The 21,316-nt window shown below is 37.3% G+C and overlaps 1 protein-coding gene and 1 non-coding gene across 4 annotated transcripts in view; one reads left to right on the top strand and one right to left on the bottom strand.

Annotated features, from left to right (window-relative positions):
- Positions 1-21,316, bottom strand: part of LOC109068543 (neural cell adhesion molecule 2-like) — a 454,473-nt gene that overhangs the window by 261,304 nt on the left and 171,853 nt on the right. The gene's annotated exons all lie outside the window — the stretch shown is intronic.
- On the top strand, positions 2,659-2,740 carry trnar-ucu. Its single transcript has one exon. It is a non-coding gene; the product is annotated as a tRNA-Arg (tRNA).

Below are 21,316 nucleotides of genomic sequence, written 5' to 3'. Positions count from 1 at the left end.
ACATCACAACAAGCCTTGACAACTGAATTGGATATTTAATAATCGTAAAGTGACAACAAATATTTCAGTGATGCTGCAATGAGCTCAGCAGGAAGTTAAGCAGACATTTGAACTGGAATGACAGGAATTCACTGAATTGCAATTCAACAGGTATTCTGGGAAATCAAGCACCTGTCGTTCTGAAAGGCTGATAAAAACTTAAAACTTAAACTTTGCACGCTTTCTTTGTAAAATTTAATATAATGCTGAAAAGTCAAAATTCACTGTACATCTTGACAAATTTTCCAATATGTTAATAATATTATTGTCTTTGAATAATAATAATTATTATTATCATTATTATTATTATGTATTCTTATAATTATTATTTGAATTGAAAGTTAAAAGTGAAAGTGACGTGATGTATAGCCAAGTATGGTGTCCCATCCTCAGAATTTGTGCTCTGCATTTAACCCATCTAAGTGCACACTAGGGCTGTGCCCGAAACCGAATACCTTATTCGGAAAGGCACAAATAATGGTTTCAGAAATGAATAACGTATAACTAATAATTTTGCCCGAATATTCAGATGAGGCTGGCACAGTCTGGTGTTTGCTAGAAAACAGGTGAGCCAGGGGATCAGCGCGATATTTTAAACAAACCACTAAAGTTACACAATAATGAGTGAGTGAATGAATGTACTGTATAAGCTTTATGAATGAAAAGAGTGCAAATCATACAGTGCATTGCTGTTGCCTCTCCGTGCATCTCTCAGAAATCAGAGCTTGGCAAGAGTAATATCAACTAAAATAATACATCGTACACGTTATACTATTTGTGTATATTTAAAAGGCAATGGTTTAAACCTTTTAGGCTACGATATGATACACGAAGAAAGTAGGCTAGTAATTAGCTTAGATACAGATACATTTTACATTTTACAGATACATCTTACATGTTTGCTTTTTTATCTTTTGCTGTTTTGCGTGGCACACACATTTGTTTAGTGAAGTTCAAATAAAGAATGCTTAAAGAGTTCTGCGTAATGAACAGGTGTGCCTTGAATAAATTCAGTCGTGTTCAGATCGCTAAACGTTTGTCATGAAATCTCATTATCTACTTGTATGATAAATTTATTTTTAGAAATTATTAATTTTATATTTTAGAACACTGAATAGGGCAAATAGTTGAAATACAAATTTTTTTCCGTACTATGTTCTTTTCATAGCTACTTTTCCAGACCTGCAAATTACTTGAGTGAAATACTTTTTTAAACTGCGCAGAAACCGGTGAGCCAAAGGAAATCATGTTGTTCTACATAAACCTCTAATATTACAACACAGTAACAAGTGTGTGAAGTAAATGAGTGTAAACTCTTTGAATGAAATAAGCACAAATAAAATAGCAGTGTTGAACTTGCCTTTTTCCATGTATCTACTGGAAATTACTTGATAGCTACAAAAAAAAAAAAAAAAAAAAAAAAAAAAAAAAAATACAAAAAAAAAAAAAAAAAAAGCCTGTAAAACCATAGACATAATGGTCTTATCATGTTTAACTGTACGAAGTTTCCGGTTCAAGCTCTGCCTACTTCCGGTTTTATCTGAATACAGATACAGATATGAATAATTTTGTGATTGTTACAGATAAAAATATAGATACAAATACTGGCTTCGCTGCACACTCCTAGTACACACACACACTGTGAACACAGCAGTGGGCAGCCATTTTTGTTGCGGCACCCGGGGAGCAGTTGGGGGTTCGGTGCTTCGCTCAAGAATTTCACCGGAGTCGTGGTATTGAGGGTGGAAGAGAGCACTGTACATCCTCAATAGCAATAGCACAACTAAGATGAGACACACAATTGTTAATATTTTATTCTATTATTACAATTGTAAATGTGAATCAGAATTAAGATGAAATGAACCCAACTGTGAAACTGGGACTGAAGTGAAGTTGACATCACATCAGTCAGAAAATTTAATCTGTACCTGCATCACTCAAATTTCTCTGAATCATCCCAGAAGCTTTTAGACACAAAGCTGTGATGTTTATAAGAGTCAGATGGCTTTGTTGGACTGTGATCAGAGAAGAATGAAAAAAAAAAATGAAAAAAAAACAATTGTTTCTCAAGAGTAACTATGTATGGAAGTGCATCTTGCATGCAAATGAAACGCAAAGTGGCCCCAGAAAGCAACTGAGGACTTTAAAAGTCCTACAAAAGACAACAGTGTGATATATAAAGAATACTGCGCTCGATCAGGGCAGGCACTGAAGAGTTACTGATTCCCTCCATGTGCTGCTTTTTGTTCTGCTAGTGTTTTCTGTTTACCCCGGTTAACTTTAATGAAGACCTCTTCAACCTCACTTTTCAGCCATAATCCACAAGTTACAAGAACAGGAGTTTACTCTATTCTTGTTTTCTTTGTCCTCTACAGGTCCCCTCTTTGATTGCAGGTCCACAAATGTTCCTGATCCATCTGCGGTTTTCTAAACATCAACAATTTCTAAGATGATTCAGAAAGTATCAAGCAAATTGGTTTACTTTTAAACAGAGCCAAATGCAGGTACAAATGAGCATACATGAAATGGATTTACTAACGATTTGGCCAGTAACTATGATTATTTAAGTGGAATCCTAAAACTACTAAAACTACTACTACTAATAATTGGACCTTAAGTGACGAGGTGGCCGAGTGGTTAAGGTAATGGACTTCTAATCCATTGTGTTCTGCACGCGTGGGATCGAATCCCATCCTCATCATTCCTTGCAGTTAATAGGGGAAGTCGTGGCCTAATGGTTAGAGAGTTTGACTCCTAATCCTAAAATTGTGGGTTTGAGTCTCGGGCCGGCAATACCACGACTGAGGTACCCTTGAGCAAGGCACCGAACCCCCAACTGCTCCCCGGGCGCCGCAGCATAAATGGCTGCCCACTGCTCCGGGTGTGTGTGTGTGTGCGTGCGCGCACTTGGATGGGTTAAATGCAGAGCACGAATTCTGAGGATGGGTCACCATACTTGGCTGTATGTCACTTTCTCTTTTTCACCTTTTATTAATACTAATTAAGTGAGCAATTCAAATCAAACCATCTACTAAAGAAAACGTTCTTGTTCATCTCACATTTATGCTTCAATTCAATTTTAATTCCTTTTTACTTCAGATGAAAAGAAAATCCATCAGAAGTCCAAAAGGTTTTGTTTTTGACCATTTAAGCCAACAAAATGAAAATATAAGGAACAAAACAGTAAAGTTTGTGTCAGATGCAGTTTCAGTGAGTGTTGGAGACTGATCTTATATATAACACTGTGAGAGACTCAATGACCTGCGCTGACCATCACAACATGTATGGAAAAACAGCTTTAAATTAAAGCTTTAAATAAAAATACAGTTTTTTGTGTGTTATGAGGAGTTTTTGTGGAGTGTTTTTTGTGCAAGATATTTTTATAAATATATTTTTAGTTTTGTTTATTCAGTTAATGCTTGAGGCTGAATTAGCCCGTTAATTAACAAGATGATTTAAGTGAAATGAGCTATTTAAATTAATCATCTACTAAAGAAAATATCACAGAAATCTGTTCATATCTATTCAATGCACGTCTCAGATCTTCTGTTTGTTTCAACACTGCAAGTAAGCGGTGAAACAGGATAAAACTACACTCAAACAGTAAAGCACAGCACTACAAGATCAAGGTCATGGGTTTGATCCACTTTGATGCATGAAGTGATCGACTGCATAACTTGAATGCAATGTAAGATAAGATTGACAAATGCATAAATGTCGATTCATCTGTCTACTGCTAACTCAGGACACCCTAGAAACTAACTAGCAACCATATAGCAACTACCCAACTTTAAAAAAAACATGTACATCAACATGATCGGGTGAAAGTCATTTTGCCAGACATGGAGGCAGTTTTTTTTTTTTTTTTTTTTTTCAGTTGAGATGCTTTGGTTGCTCTGCTACAGAATATCCGCAGAAGTTATGTGGCAGAAGCATCTCCTCCATTGTGATTGGACGGCTGACTGAAAACTGACAGTGATGAGCGGTTTACCCAAAGTTGAACATTCATTAGCACTGCTATTTAAAAAAAAAAAAAAAAAAAAAAAAAAAAAAAAAAAAAAAAAAAAACACAACCTGACGCTCCCATTGAAAGCTATTTACAAAAATATGCTAGCCTCAGGGAAAAAAGACTTTGGTGGATACATGGCCTGATACACGGTTAACAATGAAGCCGCTTGCAGAGAAAACGAGTGGTCTTCTCAGCTTGCTTGGGGTACATCTGCACCAGCCTGCAGTAGTAAATGCAGTGATGGGCAGCTGTCTTTCTTCATTCGACTGGTCAATAATGATTTTTCGGTGTTTGGATTTCATATGATTCCTCATTTTAGTGATAACTCAGTTTCACTTGACAAAGTCTGCATACTCAGGATTTGTCAGGGTTCACTGCATTTACGGTCAGCAAAGTACCATTTTAGCGAAATTCAAATAGTGTTTTTATTTTTTTGAATAATGAATGCAGATAGAATAGATAGAATATTTGACTATTCGTGCACACTCGTACTCAGAACACACTATCTAGCAACCATATAAGAACTACCCAGAACACCCTAGAAACGACCTACTGTAACAATCACCCAGAACACCTAACCATCCAAAACACCCTAAAAAGGCATAGTAACCATTCAGAACACCATAGCAACTACCTATGTAGCATTCACCCAGAACACCCTAGCAGCTACAAAGTGACCATCCAAAACTCTCCTGATCACACAGAACACTCTAGAAACTACTGTAGATTCAGTAGCAACCACCCAATATATGCATTTAGTCAGTGCTGGGTAGTAACTGGTTACAGTACATGTAATCTGGATTACATAATCAGATTCTAAAAATTAAGCACCTGTAATTTGATTATAATGCATTTTAAAATACTTATAAGTAGACTAGTTACTTTTTGATTGATTACATGATTACATATTATTCACAAAATAACAATAAACTATTCATTCTCCCAAGATATTGGGCATGCAAGGGTGAAAAAAAAAAATCAATGGTAAATTTGTGTATTTACACAACAGAACTTGTGAAACCCGAAAACATGCTGACATGTGTTTGCACACTGTGGTAAAACAGAGTAAAGCTGCGAGAAATAAAGAGAGTATCCATGAACAAATGTGTGTATGTGCGTAAATAAGGTGAAAATGAGCAGACATGTAGAGATGCCGTCTGGCAGCAGGACTAGCAGGAGAACCAGCGTGTCATCCTGTAGACACGCTCTGAGCCCAAGCAGTCTCTCACAGGTCTGTCATCATCTCACACTTCCACTGCAGATACCATCTGCTTCCCTTAGCTACCCATAATGTGCTGTGCTTGATGTTGTATACATGAACTCACTTTAACATGTACTTCTGTGGCCTAACATCACATCTTCACTATTAGCGGGGACAGAAACTCTGTCGGGAACTGGCAGAAGCGCTCGGATATAATTACAGCAGCCTGTTAAACTTTGAATAAGTTAAGTCAGTCTGAACCCACGAGAAAAGAGTGGCTGCTCTTTTACAGCTCGAGAGACATAAATGAGTTTTCAGTTATAGTTCATTTAAGTCTCATGAGATTCTCATTCAATTTCTGAGGAGAAATTGAACCATCCCAACCATCCAAAACACCTTAGCAAGTGCATAGTAACCGGCCAGAACACCCGAGAAAGTACCTACTTTAGAAACCACAAAGAACAGCCTAGTAACCCCCCCACCAAAAAAAAAAAAAAAAAAAAACAGGAACTGTATTGCAAACATCTAAAATGCCCTAGCATCAGCACAGTAACCACCCGGAACACCCCAGAAACTAAATAATATATATCTTCAGTAGACTTCAGAAGATGCTTTTACCAAACTAACAAAATACAAAGTCATTATCTAACAAGGTATTTAAAAGGTCCTAAAAAAAAACTGTATTATTAGGTTAACACATATTTACAAAAACATAAACCAACCCATCCTTACCTGTGAAAATTTATCCAGTTTCTTCACAAATTTAAATTTAGGCATTTTTTACAACCAGATGCTGTGCAATGTTGTTGCATCTTGAAACTTGTTACATCAAAAACATGATTTTTATTGTGAGTGATGACATATAAAACGTTCCAAGATTGTGGAAGTGTCTACGTGCTTGGTGCGGTCATATGCAGAATCTACCTACACATATCTATGGTAGTAATTAGGACTGCACGATAAATCACATGCGTTTATCATGCGCATCTTGTCAGTAAAGCCGGTTCTGTGATTAGTAGTAAATGGAGGTGCTGGAGATTTACTACTAATCACAGAACAGGCTTTACTGACGAGAAGTGCATGATAAACGCATCATGCATCCCTAAATCGTTCAGCCATAATCACCTTGAACACCCCAGCAACTACCCAGAACACCTTAGCAACTGCATAAAAACTACCCAGAACACCTTGGGAACTGCATAATAACTATCCAGGGGCCAGTTGCATAAACTTAGCCTCTGTGTTAAAACTGTGTCTTAAAATCTAGTCTGACTAGCAGTTAGCCAAGCAGTAATCAGTCTTATTTTTTGGATTCAACATAGACTGATTCAGAGGTCTTCAACCCTGCTTCTGGGGACCCACTGTCCAGTAAAGTTTAGCTCCAACCCTAATCAAACACATCTAAAGCACCTAATCATGTTCTTCAGGACTGCTTGAAAAAAACAAGCAGGTGTGCTGAAGCAGGTTGGAAATAAACTTTGCAGGACAGTGGGTCCCCAGGAGCAGGGTTGAAGACCTCAGGACTAATCTAATCTAATTTAACAATGATGACTAATTTGTAAGACTAGTCTAAACCTTTTATGCAACCAGCCCCAGAACATAGCAACATTCTAGAAGCTTTGTAAGACAAGTTTGAATGGAAAAGCATAACTCACTTTTTTTTTCAGATGTAAAATGTTGCAACACCTGCCTGAAAAGACACCCATGTGAGAAACAGCAGTGATTAATGGAACTGTCGGTCAATGGCTACAATATAAATGTGATTAAACCGGGAACATAACGATCTTATACCTTTAAACCCCTGATTCAGTGAGAACGGAACACTAGACAGAAACTACACTGCAATCAAGCTAATGAAAATGAATGCTGTGTGCTAGCACAGTAGCGGTTTCCTGATAAGGTAGTATACAATGATTTACATGCATTCCTGGAGGCTTTAGCTAATGAGAGTCTAAAGGCAGCAATTACGGCCTTTATTCAACATGCTACAAATCAACACAGCCTTCATAATTACCCTGGAATGAAGCCTTCATCTGAGAGCTGGCGTCTGTACTAAAGACTACATCCCCGAGAATAATATGGATGAATATGGAAAGTCTGCGATTCTTCATAAATATGAGAAAACATCAAAAAAAAGTATGAGATAAAAAGCAAAAAGTATGAAACAAAAAGCCTAAAGGAATATTAAAGGAATAGTTCACCCAGAAATTAAAATTATCCCACAATTTATTAATCCTCAAGTCATCCTAGGTGTATATGCGTTTCTTCTTTCAAATGAACACATTCAGAGTTAATGTCCTGGCTCTATACTGCTTTGTAATGGTAGTGAAGGGTACCTGATTTTTTGAAGCTCAAAAAAGCAAATCCATCCATCATAAAATTAATTGATATGGCTCCAGTGGGTTAATGAATGCCTTCTGAAATACAATTTCCATATTTTAAACTGTATAACCTATTATCAATGGCTTCCATCTACTGCTGCATGCACATTCAAGACAGTGTAAAGTTAACATGTATGACAAAGGATGTAGGTGTAGCAGAAGTTAAAGTGAGAACTGATGAGCATGGAAGTGCATTTTAAGACAGATACTAAAACAAATCTACAGTATAGCAAAAACAACTCACTTGTTGTAGAAAATATTGTAAATATTGTAGAAACTTAATTTTCTGTAAAGTTGCTTTGCAATGATTTGTATCGTAAAAAGCGCTATACAAATAAACTTGAATTGGAAAAACGTCTCAGGTTACGAATGTAACCATGGTTCCCTGAGTAGGGAACGAGACACTGCGTCCTCTAGGGGTCGCTATGGGGAACACCTCGTCGTGACCCGTGTCTGAAGCATACAAATGAAAAAACACCAACGAGTTGGCCGGCGACAGCCTCTGACGTCACTACCGGTGCGACTATAAAACAGGCACTGGGAAAAACACGTCATTCACTTCTTCGTCTGAAGCTTGCGTCCGAAGCATGGCAGGGAGCTAGAGGACGCAGTGTCTCGTTCCCTACTCAGGGAACCATGGTTACATTCGTAACCTGAGACGTTCCCTTTCAAGGGAACTTCGAACTGCGTCCTCTAGGGGTCGCTATGGGGAACAGTATACCCACGCCGCCATGCTGAGGGGAGTGCAGGCCAGAATCATGGCGAACACTAAGTACCAACTCTACCATTTCAATGGGAGTTGCCCCCGGGACGTTTAGACGGCTGTATGTGACAATACCCCTTACGGCCAAAGGCCTAAGCTACATACCCAACTTAATTGTTAGGGCCTCGGCCCGGTGGTAGAGCTAAAGGCTTGGAATCAGGAAAGATTCCTTTAAAGGGATACGGCTAGGAACTTAGCATTTTATACTAAGTCTTGCCTGTCACACAGGGGCTACAGCTTGCTTCCGCAAAAGCTTGCTGAAGGAGCTGTCTCAACAGATCTCCAGTAGCAACACCCTGTTTAGATAGGTATCCGAGGATACATGGGTGGAGTGGCTCCCAAGATGAACGGGGCTTTTACCAACTCAAGAAAGGGCACGAAGCAACCGCGCGAAAGCCCTCACCATATAGGATTTTAGAAAGAACGCAGAGTACTAGCGTGCGAACTTACCACAGTGTGGATTTCAGAAAGTGTGCAAAGACTTCACGTGCACACTTACCATATCATGGATTTTCAAATACTGTTCTATGGAAGGGCTCTCGTGGCACTCTGATAGAGCAGCTCATAGATGGAATGGTGCATCTCAAAAAAGTATGTTTGAGAGTCATCAACTCGATCTGTGGAAATAATGCTGGAGCGCTCTGGGAAAAACAGTGAACTCAGTCTCATGTGAGAGGAGAACTCCTGAATCCAGAGTAGCACGCTCATAGGCGACCCTTCTTGGAAAAGGGGAGCGCTGCTAAACTACCATGAGAATCGCCCGAATAGCCCCTCATGTTGAGGGAAGCGATGCTTGAAGTGTATAAACAAATACACACTGGCTGAATGGAGCCCAAGGAACCAAGGTCTAATCATCTCAAGAAAGGGAACGAGGCGGAGCGCGTAACCCTTACCATACAGGATTTCAGAAAGTGCGCAGAGTCTTGCGTGCACACTTTACCAATATGTGGATTTTTAGAAAGTGCGCAAAGTGTTCACGTGCACACTGACCACCATGTGGTTTTCAGAAAGTACACAGAGCTTAGCGTGTGTACCTAAAGGTTCCTAAGCATCGCAGAGGCGCTGAACCGCACAGGAGAGGCAAGCTCAAATTTTATAAACCTCTAGCGAGGGGAGCATCACCTGAGGCAGCATATACAAGAAGACTTCTGTAACTGCCACCTTCACTTCCCGCTGGATGCGACAGCACCTAAGCGGCCAGGAGACCCCTCAGGGTGACCTGGCTGGACATCCATGAAATTCCCTGCAGTGCTGTGCCAGGCCTGATGATCAAGGAGGCTCCCGCAGAAACCTGTGATCTCAGCAGCCTAATACCGGAACATGAAGCCGGATGGCTGGTGCTGACGAGTGCTTTAGTAAACACTGTAACTGAGCACTGCAAAGGAAACTCACAGAGTTTATTAGTAGACATAACCACCAGCAATTTACACATAAGTATATACAGAAAGGGTTATTTTATACTCCCACCCTCCTGCGCTGGAGCCCCGCTCAAGGGGCGCCTCCTTTTAGTCCGGACCATCAGTAAGGTGGTTGCTATGAACATAGAACCAGCCAAAAACATTATAGGTCCAGCATAGGAGACTGTTATGCGTTAGAGGTTTCCACCTAACCTCGATCAGGTGGAGAGCTGGTGGTTACAGGGGAATTAGGAAGGGGAGGATAAATCAGAAGTTAAAAATCCCTAAAGGGAACGAGTAGATACCTCAGTATCACTCTGACTCAGACGAGAACGCTGCCTCGTCTGGATCACATCCCTTAGGTTCTGCTTACCCCCTTGTGACCCACAATTCCTCTCAACCCTGCCCGCAGGTGGGGGAGGAGCGTGAGTCGCGACACTAGCCTTCTGTGTCCGTCTTTGATCCTCAGATCGAGACAGGCCAGGACCCCTATGTTGTTCGGGCTCAGACCTGGACCTTCGTGGAACGAAGGATCTGAAAGCAGCGGAGTGCGCCTTCGTCTCCCCGAACTTCTCGATCACAGTCTCAACGGAAATACCGAAAAGTTCAGAAGGCGAAACCTGAGCATCGAGAAGAAAGCCTTTTCTTTCTTCCCGATGTCTGCCAGGTTCATCCACAGATGTCTCTCCGCCACCACCATGGCCGCCATAGTCCTGCGCTTGGCAGAGGCGGCCTGCTTGTTAGCCCCGGAGAGAGGCCTGTGGTGCGGCGCAGCTTGGCTACCTGATCAGGAAAAAGGCTTTCGCCTTTATCCAGGTCTCTTAGCAGATCAGTCTGATATGCTTGAAGCATTTATTTTGTAATAAAGCCACAGCCTGACCTGCTGCTGCGTATGCCCTGCCATTTAAGCAAGATGCATTGCTTGAAGGGGCTTAGATGGCAAGGAGGGAGATTAAGAGAGGATGTCTCCCCTGCAGAATGAAAGCTCTTTCTGCAGAGGGCATCCTCTCATAGCCGTTGTTTTCGCGCATCGCCTCGATGTCGGCAAAACTCTTATGCTGAAACCGATGGATGCGAGAAGAAAACGGCCTCTTTCATTTCCTTTCGATCTCAGTATGGAGATCAGGCAGAAATGGAAGGCTCACCTGAGCTGGAGGGCTATGGTCGGAAAGATAACGCTTATCGAGGCGCGATCCATAAACTCCAACAGCTCTACATACGCAGAGCAGGAGAATTGAGAAGGCTCAGCCTCAGCTTCTTCACCATCCTCAAATATCTCCTGCTTTTCCTGGGTAAAAACCCAGTAGAGCACTAACCTCAGTATCAGAAAGTGTTAAAGATATAACATCATCCTCCCGAGGCTCTCTCTCTCGTCCGATGCCATTATGAGCGCGAAAGGGAAAGTCCCTCTTTAAACCATTCAGACAGATCCACCTGAAATTCTCACGAGCTCATTCTCCTCCGTGCCTCAGCAGCGGCGGGTCCTGAACCGCGGGAAGCAGATGGCTGCCTTTTTTTTTTTTCTTCTTTTTTTCGGAAAGAGAGAGGAACGAGAGCGGAGCTTTTTCCTTGAAAAAACGCTCGCAATGCACGCAGATTGCCTCCTCAAAGACATCGCGTGCGTGCTCTTTACCCAAACAAATCACGTAAAGATCGTGTGTGTCATCGGGGGTCAAATAATGCCGACACGGATGCACACATTGTCTAAACGCTTGCTAGTAGTCGCCATGATAGACAGAGAAAGAGCGCTCTTACCGGTTCTTTCAGATGCACGCTTCAAACAAAACAGTCAGTGAAGACGAAGAAGAGAATGACGTGTTTTCCCAGTGCCTGTTTTATAGTCGCACCGGTAGTGACGTCAGAGGCTGGCGCCGGCCAACTCGTTGGTGTTTTTTTTTTTTCATTTGTATGCTTCAGACACGGGGTCACGACGAGGTGTTCCCCATAGCGACCCCTAGAGGACGCAGTTCGAAGTTCCCTTGAAAGGGAACTCACTTCTGTTCACAATTCTCTCTAAAGTCTTTTTGGAGCTTCAAAAACGTGGGCACGATTCACTGCCATTACAAAGCTGGGAAGAGCCAGGATATTATTTATTAAAACTCTGAATGTGTTTGTCTGAAAGATGAAAGCATATATACCTACGATGGCTTGAGGTTGAATAAATTATGGAATAATTAATCCCATATAAACTGTTCCTTTATATTTATAATTATGCAAAAAAAAAAAAACATAATTATGACATAGTATCTCATAATTTTGGGTCATAATTATAAATATACAGAAATTATATATGGACATTTTATAAACTGTTCATAGGAAAAATTTGGTAATTGTTGTAGGTCCACATTTAGAATCATTCTATGCATGTCTTTAAAAAAATCAGGCCCTGAACACACACAGCATAATTTATACACACAAGTAAAGCGACTGTCACTCCCAAGACTTGCAGTGTGTCAGTGGCCATTAAAATGAGACACATTTGATCAGATGTGTGTGCATTCAGGTTTATAAACATCCACGTGTTTTGTGTGCAAATATGTGTTTTTGTGTGCATCCTGCAGCCCTGATGAGAATCAGCCAAAACAAGCCCACAGTGTGTGTTTGTGTGCCGATGCTATCAGGAGTACGTGACAGCCCATCAATAACTGAAGACCTCTGAGGATGAACATGTGCTGCTGCTGGAAGAAGGAAAATGGATGTTAACTATTTATTCCTGAGCTTTCTCTCTGCTGCTTCCCTCTTTATCTCACCGCATGATCCTGAACCATTTCTCTCTCTCTTTGACTTATTTCAGCCCATTATGTTTCTGTCTGCATGTCTCTCCAGATGCATATTCATCCCATAGCTGTCTGTTTCTCACCAAACCTGTCAAGAACATATCAAGGTCATGTTTCACCAAAAAAAAAAAAAATAATAATAATAATGAAACCTATTTTTAAGATTTATGTATTTATTTAGCTTGCATTGTGATATTATTTGTATAAAAAAAGAAAAGCCCTTCAGTATAATATATATATATATATATATATATATATATATATATATATATATATATATATATATACCATAAGTCATTATAAAGCACCATAAAGTTTTTGTGTACTATATTTCAAGAGTTCTGATGATGTTCCATAGTTTAATGTAAGATTTAGATGAATATTTAAGTCGTTAAATTCAAGTTCACGTATTCTCTTCTCTCTGCTGCGGCTGTCTGTCATCATCCATTCAGCACTCAAACTGTGTGTCGCGTTCGGTGACGATGAAACTCTTTCCAAGATGATTCAGTGATCCTATTATTGTCCTTGATCTGTAGTTAAAGATAAATGGTTTTGCATAAAATGACTTTATCTTGCTGTAGTTTAGTGTTTCTAAATCATGTTATTTTCTACCGGGTGTCTGTTAGATCACTGCACTGGAGTAGAGAGCACTTTCACTTTAAAATGCTCTTAACACGCACAGTAACTGAAATGTAAATCTGTTAAAAAAAAGGCTCAATAAACTGTTGCACAGACATCATACACTAAGCATCAAAATCTCTTTGCTTTGAACTATGTGGAGCGTTGCACGCTGTAACTCTGTGTTGCTTCAATCGCATCATTCGGCGCATGGAATGTGCATAAGCGATTTGTCTCACTCTGTATTGGTACCACCCATAATATATTAATTTTGTGCAATGAAAGATTATTAATAGCCTTTCTTGTTCTGTCCTATCTATCATATGTTGCTGCCCTCTGTGCCATACATCTTAAGAAATATGTATATTTTATATTTTAAATTTTTACAGTATATATATACTATATATATATATTATATAATATATATATATATATATATATATATATATATATATATGTCTTTCATGTATTTTACAACAATACAAAGAGCAATGTGTAACATTTTACCAGATTTAGTCCTACACGTAAAATTCACTTTATTTCCCCCCACTAAACAATTTAAGATATTTTGGATGAAAACCGGGAGGCTTATGACTATCCCATTGACTGCCAAGTAAGTTACACTGTCAAGGTCCAGAAAAGTAGGAAAGACATTGTCAGAATAGTCCATCTGCCATCAGTGATTCAACCATAACGTTATGAAGCGATGAAAATACTTTTTGTATGCGAAGAAAACAAAAAAAAAACAACTTTATTGAATAATTTGTCTCCTCTGTGTCTCTCCGCATCACCCTAGCACCATTTTGGATAATATCCGCTGGACGCAAGCAGCGTACGCTCTTCTGTGTCAGTGAGGCTGATCACAATAGATGAAGCTCAAATCCTAAATGATTCTAGAGATCCAAAAACTTTAAATAAAAATATATTTGTTCATATAACAACAGCTAAATTTAAGAGATAATTCCACTAAATGCTTATAAATTTTAGTCTATTCGTTTACACTGCTGCCGCTGCACCGAGATGAACAAACTCTTCTTCTGCTGCGCTTTGTTCCTGTAGTCAGCGCCCTCTAGCGGTTCAGTTGTGTGGATGCAGAAAGTCGCATAGACAGACACAAGACAGCAAAGCTTGTGCTGTGCAAAAGCAAAACTTGTTACTCCAAATGTGTTTTTGAAACATTGTTTTTTTTTTGTTTTTTGTTTTTTTTATGAAAAGATTTCATCCTTATCCTTTTTTAGAACTGAGATTAATCGTGGTACAAATGCGTATCGAACCGAGGGTTAGAGAACGGTAGGGTTCGGTCTTTTACAGAGAACTGTTTCACCCCAGTGCCCTCCATAAGTATTGAAGCGTTAAAGACAAAATTGCATTGTCTGCTGTGGAGTGAAGTTATTAAAAGATAAATATGAGACAAAACTACAGAATGTCACATTTTATTATGAGCTGTCTCTACACATACTGTACATGTTTTACCAATTAAAAAGGGCAGCATTTTTAGAGTTTAATTCCCTAATCTAATCTGATTAAACATAAAATATATCTATAAAATATATAGTTTCAATTTTCTAGCAGTTTGTGCACAGACATCTGTTTTGTTTTTTAAGCAAGCAAAGTTCAAATCCAGTCTGAACATTTCCAGATCCTCAACTTTGAGTTTTTCCAATAAAAAGCCAACCAAAAAAAAGTTAGAGTTACCCCCCTGAGTGTCTGGTGATGTAATGGTCCTTACAGATGCTGTGTGGCTAATCCCATTTCCTTATCTCCAGGAACAAATCTCACTTTGGGTGAACGCTACACAAAGCGACTCCCTGAAAAGAGGTAAAAGGCTCCCGCTCAAACTGATCTTCCCCATTTATCTCCTATTCTCTTTAAACAGGAAAAAAAATCTTCTCTGTAGCTATAATCTCTCTCAGCACACCGAGAACAAAAGATCACAACTAGACCTCTCAACACACTAATACCAGCTGACCGCGAAAGCATAGGGAGACCTGGGTAAAAACCTCCCGTTAGCCTCCGGATGCTTCTGCTGCATCTCAGTAGATATGCATGGGGGTGATTTTGCCATTTTTCTAGTTTTTACTCCACCTGCTTCTGAATTGTTCCCACACATTCCCAAAATCCTGAATTTTTAATGCTGTTGATTCTGTTCAGTTACGTCTCTGAGAAAAGTATAAGAGGAAAAAAGGTCAGCGGCAAATACTACTTACTGCACGCTGCATTTGTTTAACTAAATGCTACAAATCCAATCTGAAATTTGCATTTGTTGCTTAATCATCGACAAAAAAATAAACTTAATTGAAAAAGAAGAAAAAAAAAGAAAAGAAAAAGCCTGTATGTTGTAAATATAGACAATTATGAGTAATTAATTGAAAAATAGCAAACAATGTTTGTTTACTTTTTAATGTGTTTTTTTTTTTTTGACCATTATATTTATGTTTACGTGTCTCTCTGAGAGAGTATTTATCCCATAACTGTCTGAATCTCACCAAACCTTTCAAGAACACACCTAGATCATATTTTAAATAAATAAATAAAATACAATAGAATTGTATTAAATATTATAATAGCTAAATATATTTATCAGATATATAAATGAAATACACATTTTAATAGGTGGCATTTCAGGACATTCTTTTAAGCTGAAATTACAATTCTACATTATAATGCTTCATTTAATAAAAACTCACTTCAATTTGATTCACTTATCAATTTAATTCTAAATGAAGCACAAACCTGATGCTGGAATACTGAACTACTGGGAAAAAATAAGTAAATAAAATACAGCCACAAGTGCTTTCACATGTGAACTGCTTGATGACCTAATGCAGTGGTTCCCAATCCTGGTCCTGGAAAACCCCCAACACTGCACATTTTAGATGTCTCCCTATTCAAACACACCTGATTCAACTTATCAGCTAATTAGTAAAGACTCCAAGACTTCAAATGTGTGTGTCAGATAAGAGTGCCACCAAAAATGTGCAGTGTTGGGGGTTCTCTAGGACCAGGATTGGGAACCACTGACCTAATGGAATCAATAAAACGTTCAGTTCAAATGAATTAATTCAGGACATTTTTCAAACATTAAAGGCACCCACAAACTGTGTTATACAACAAGACGTATTGTCAGACTGTCAGCTTCCACCTCCAAATAAGAAATGAATCGAGTCCTGCGGGGAAACCCACAGTACTGCAGAACCCTGTTAGATACGGGCATGGCTATTAGTGAGGCGACATGGAGTGCCGTCAATATTTCAGCACATATGTGAGTTTAATTAGATGAGAATGTAATAGGATTTGCTCCAACGTACTACTCAAATGAACATATCAAAGATTTAAGCACATATAAAATGCCTCGGCCAGCTTTGGTACGAATGTTTCCATTATCGCCCAAATTCTATTGTGAAAAACTAATGAAGCATTGGAGATCATCCGTTATTCTATTGAAACCAAAGCCTCATGGGATACTTGGTCCACAAGTGTCTTTGAAGTGTCCTTGCTGTCTGGACAAACCCCGTTTCTTTATCACTACCTGTCTTCTTATCAGGCCTTACCTGAACATTGATTCTGAATCAATGAGATGCCGCCAATATCCAGATCATTATTATCTCCTAAGAGACTCGATCTAAAACTCCAAACGACTCTGAAAATCATCTGCAGCAGAAATTTTTTTTGAAAAACCCTTAAACAGTTTTTATGAAAAGGAAAAGTTGGAGTATATTCTTTCATGAACCAACTGGAGCAAATCAGTAGGAAAAGTAAGGGCATTTTTAGTCCAAACCAGCAAAATACTATCCTAGAATTTATTAAATCAGTTGTTAAATCAAAGAACCAGAGTTGAAACTCACATTGTACGATTTTCATTGATGTACTGGATGCAATCAACATGTAATATAGACCCACATCAACAAGTAAATCAAGCTGGTCTGTAAACTTGCTGCCTAAAATCTAATGCAAAACTGTAAACCAGAAAACGCGCCATTGTTAATGATTGACCTTTATCACCAAGGCCGATATACAGTCGTGGGTAAAGAATTGTTGAGAAATCTGATCAAAAAAGGCTGTGAAAATAAATCTGCATTGTTAATTCTATTGATCTTTTATTTATTTTTTTAAATGTACAAAAATCAAACCTTTCATTGAAGAATTATGAAATAATACTATTCATTTGGTGGACACTACTGGAATTTCAAATGGGACTGTCTTCCATGGTCAGATTAAAAAAAAAAAACACTCAAGAGATGTTTGGTGCAAACAGGAGTAAAAAAGTATATTACAACAATAAATTCCTTGAGTACAGCAGCATATACAAACTCTTGACCAAAACAATTATAATAAATTATAATAAATTTAAATAAAGATCAGTGAAATGCTCTAACAGAACTACTTCAAGCAATTTGTAGAACATTTCTGTTATGCCAGTATTACTGGAAAATACACAATGAATATTCCATCACTGAATAAAAATGCGTAATATAGTTTTATGCACACACAGACACGATCCCTATAAATGAATTAACGGGTCATTTAGTTTTTTTTGTTTTTTTTTTAAACATCCATCAACGCGTATACACATGAACATCAGAAGTGGTAAACAGAAGCTCAGACGTGCTTGCTTGATCAGATTTTGTCAAGTGTGTTACGAAAGCACGCCTATCCTTCCACAAATGCCAATGAAGTTTGTTTTCACGCAAACATAAATAGTAAATAAATAGTTATTTTAAGCATAGCTTTGGAAAAATGCTTTATGATGCACTTCAAATGATACAATGTTGACATGCTTGTGGAAAATATAGTTAAATTGTTGCCTATTACAATTAATATATCATATTTTTAAAAGTGAAATTAAAATGTATTTGAATTGTATTGCAAAACAGCCTAGTATTCTTTTACAAGTACAAACAAATAAAACCAAACAATATATTGATTTTAAGTATGCTTATTACTTTGACATTGTTGAAAAAAAAAATTACATTTATAAGTTGGTACGATGTAAGGATACTTTTGCTAATTTTATAGCTATAATGTATATTAAAATGTTTAAAGATGTTTTTTTTTAAACATACTTTCATTTTGAAAAGTGAGCTGAAGCACATGTTCATTAAATAAATATTTAAAATATATTGCAGTATGTCAACTTATGGTTTAAAATAACATACATATACTTTAAAATCACTAAAAGCTGTATAAATTTACTATGTTCTTACACAAAATAAACATAAAAGTATATTTTCCGTAAATACTCTAAAATGCCACAAAAGTATACTTATGTTTTAGTACATTTCTTAAAAGCGCAACTAGGCTATATTTATTACCCATAGTACTTCTAGTTATACTTTTTTAATTGCAATTTAATACATTTTTTTAACACATTTCAAGTAAAGCATGTTTAATTGTACTATAAATATACTATCTGAAATTCAAGTACTTTTTTAAATATATTTAAGAGTACTCCTTTTTAATATATATATATACAGGTATATATTAGAATGGCTAGTATTTTATTTATATATTTATTTATTTATTACTTAGCAGACTAATATATATATATATATCATATATATATATGTATATTATATATATATATTAGTCTGCTAAGTAAATAAATAAATAAATAAATAAATAAATAAATAAAAACTATAAATAAATAAATAAATAAGGCGTCCAGAGGGTTGATGGTGTGTTTTTACTTCTTTAAATTAAATATTATAATATAATTTATTATATTGACCATCGATCTAGCCCTGCTCTCTAAATATATTGACATCGGCCATTCAAAAAAAAGTTCATACCGGTTGAGCACTAGTGAGGTAATTTTTTGGCCATTTGTGCTCGAACCAGATGAGTTACATTCTGAATCAATGCAGGTCTTTTAGAAAGTGATTGAGCAATTTTGCAAACGGCAGAAAGTCGCCTGCCAACACTTCCATTCAAACCCGAGCACACTTCCATTCATGATGCAGAACTCCTGCCAAACACACTTTCATTTCATTTCCCCCCACCTTCCCTAATATTGATGTTAAAGAACTCTTTACGAAGATAAAGTTGCCATTGTTAAGGTGTACTGGAGAGTTTGACATCTGAGCATGTTTGATAGAGGGCGGGTGAACAGCTGACAAGGCGAACGGTCGAGCCATTATCAGAGCCTTCAAAATGCCTGGACACTTAAAGAGCCTTTTTATATATCTACTCCAAAGCCCAAATGATGGAGGGAAGCAGTAAAGAAAAGGCACTTAAACAGGGTAATGTGCAATCTTTGGGGATAAAATCTAACCTTTCTTACTCCTGGGAAGCAAAATTACAGTGAAGGAGTATAAATTCTTGACAGGAAATGGTATTAAAGTCTGTGAAGACTATCTTGTTGTCTACCTGTTAGATTGAGTTATTAAAAGCCATCGTCAATGCCCTTGCTACTCTTTTATTAACCCTAAATATATTTCATGTTAAGTTCAATGTGAATTGAATGCATGTAATGTTTTACCACCACAGTAAACTATGGCTTATTAAATATAATTTTATGTATAAAAATATTATAAAAATATGATACTATGCAATTTGTTTTAAATATTAAACATAATAAGAATAGTAGTTTAATATATAAAATATGCAATATTATTTTATTACATAGGTATATCATTTAATGTATTTATTTTATACTATTATTAAATATACTATGTAAATATATTTACCAAACATATAAATTAAATACATATTTTAATAGGTGGCATTTCAATCATTGATTATTATTAATATAATTTAATGGTTCTGGAAAAAGCCCAAAATGAAATTCTGGACAACACTTTATTATTATTATTATTAATATTCTCTTAAACCCAGAATTACAACTTTAGATTATGTTGCTTCAATTTAAATTCAGATCAAACTCAGGATTTGAATCAATTATAAAATTTAATTGCACAAACCTTATGCTGGAATATTTAACTATTGAAACAACCATCCTTTGTTCACTGACCATCTCTGCTCCAAAAATCCAACACACAAAAAAAAAAAAAAAAAAAAAAAAAAATCAATCATTAAAATAAATAAAGTTAAAGTCTGTACGGACAATCTTATAGACCACTTGTTAGATTGAGTTATTAAAAGTCACAGTCTACGTCCTCACTGCTCCTTCATTAACCCTGAATATATTTCACTCAGGTCTGTCTAAAAGCAGTGTATCCTGATTTCTGAAACAAACTTTCAAAGAACAGCTCAAAACGACCATCTTAAATCAGTCTGAAACTATTTACAGCATTAGCAGAGGAAGAATTTCTTCCATACATATGCAAAATGGACTAAATACATTCCAATGAATCACATTGGAATCAATCAGAATTATATTGAAAGCTTGTGAATCGTAATCGAATCAGAAAGCTTTGTTTATTGTTTTTTTTGCCATTTGGTGTGTCACAGAAATTAAGTGCACTTTCGACACTGAACAATCACAAGCAAAGCAAGTCGATTTTGCAAAGACAAAGATGCTTTAGAATAACCTACACCAATGATTCTTTCATATTTATGACAACAAATATGTATTAAGCAAGGATACATTTTGATTTCATTCATGATTTATTAATGAAAATATAGATATTAAAAAAAGAAATACTTTCTAAGCAAGGGTCAGTAAAGGTGAGACTTACTATCTTCAGCACTTTGAGCGATATTGGGCATACAGTAAAATCTTCTCAAAAGAGATGTGACCTCTTTTCAAGAGTTATTTTTCAAATCCAATTTATGGCACAATATAGACTAACCCACTTTCACTTCTGCTTCTGCTATCTCACACTTACAGCTAGACACACAGTTATTCATAGACAATATGAAGCTGGAAGGTGTGTATAAACACTCAACATAACATAAAGATGCACATCGAATTAGACCACGAAGACAGATTTGTTTGTTTCTTTTTCCAGATAATAAACCCACGACCCCTCGAGTTCCCCTGATCAGTGAACATGGGCAGCTCTATGCAACCCACACTCATCATAACCTTCTATGATTTATGAACAGAACATATCACTTCAACGTCAAGCACCCGAACAAACACATCCAAAACACCATTTATTCTCAAGATCCTACTCATTCATCTTCATTGGGGGCTCATTTTTTACTGCCACTCACAGTCTCAAACACT

Source organism: Cyprinus carpio, chromosome A1, assembly GCF_018340385.1.
Source record: "Cyprinus carpio isolate SPL01 chromosome A1, ASM1834038v1, whole genome shotgun sequence".
NCBI classification, from domain to species: Eukaryota; Metazoa; Chordata; class Actinopteri; order Cypriniformes; family Cyprinidae; genus Cyprinus; species Cyprinus carpio.
This window is presented reverse-complemented; position numbering and strand designations above follow the sequence as displayed.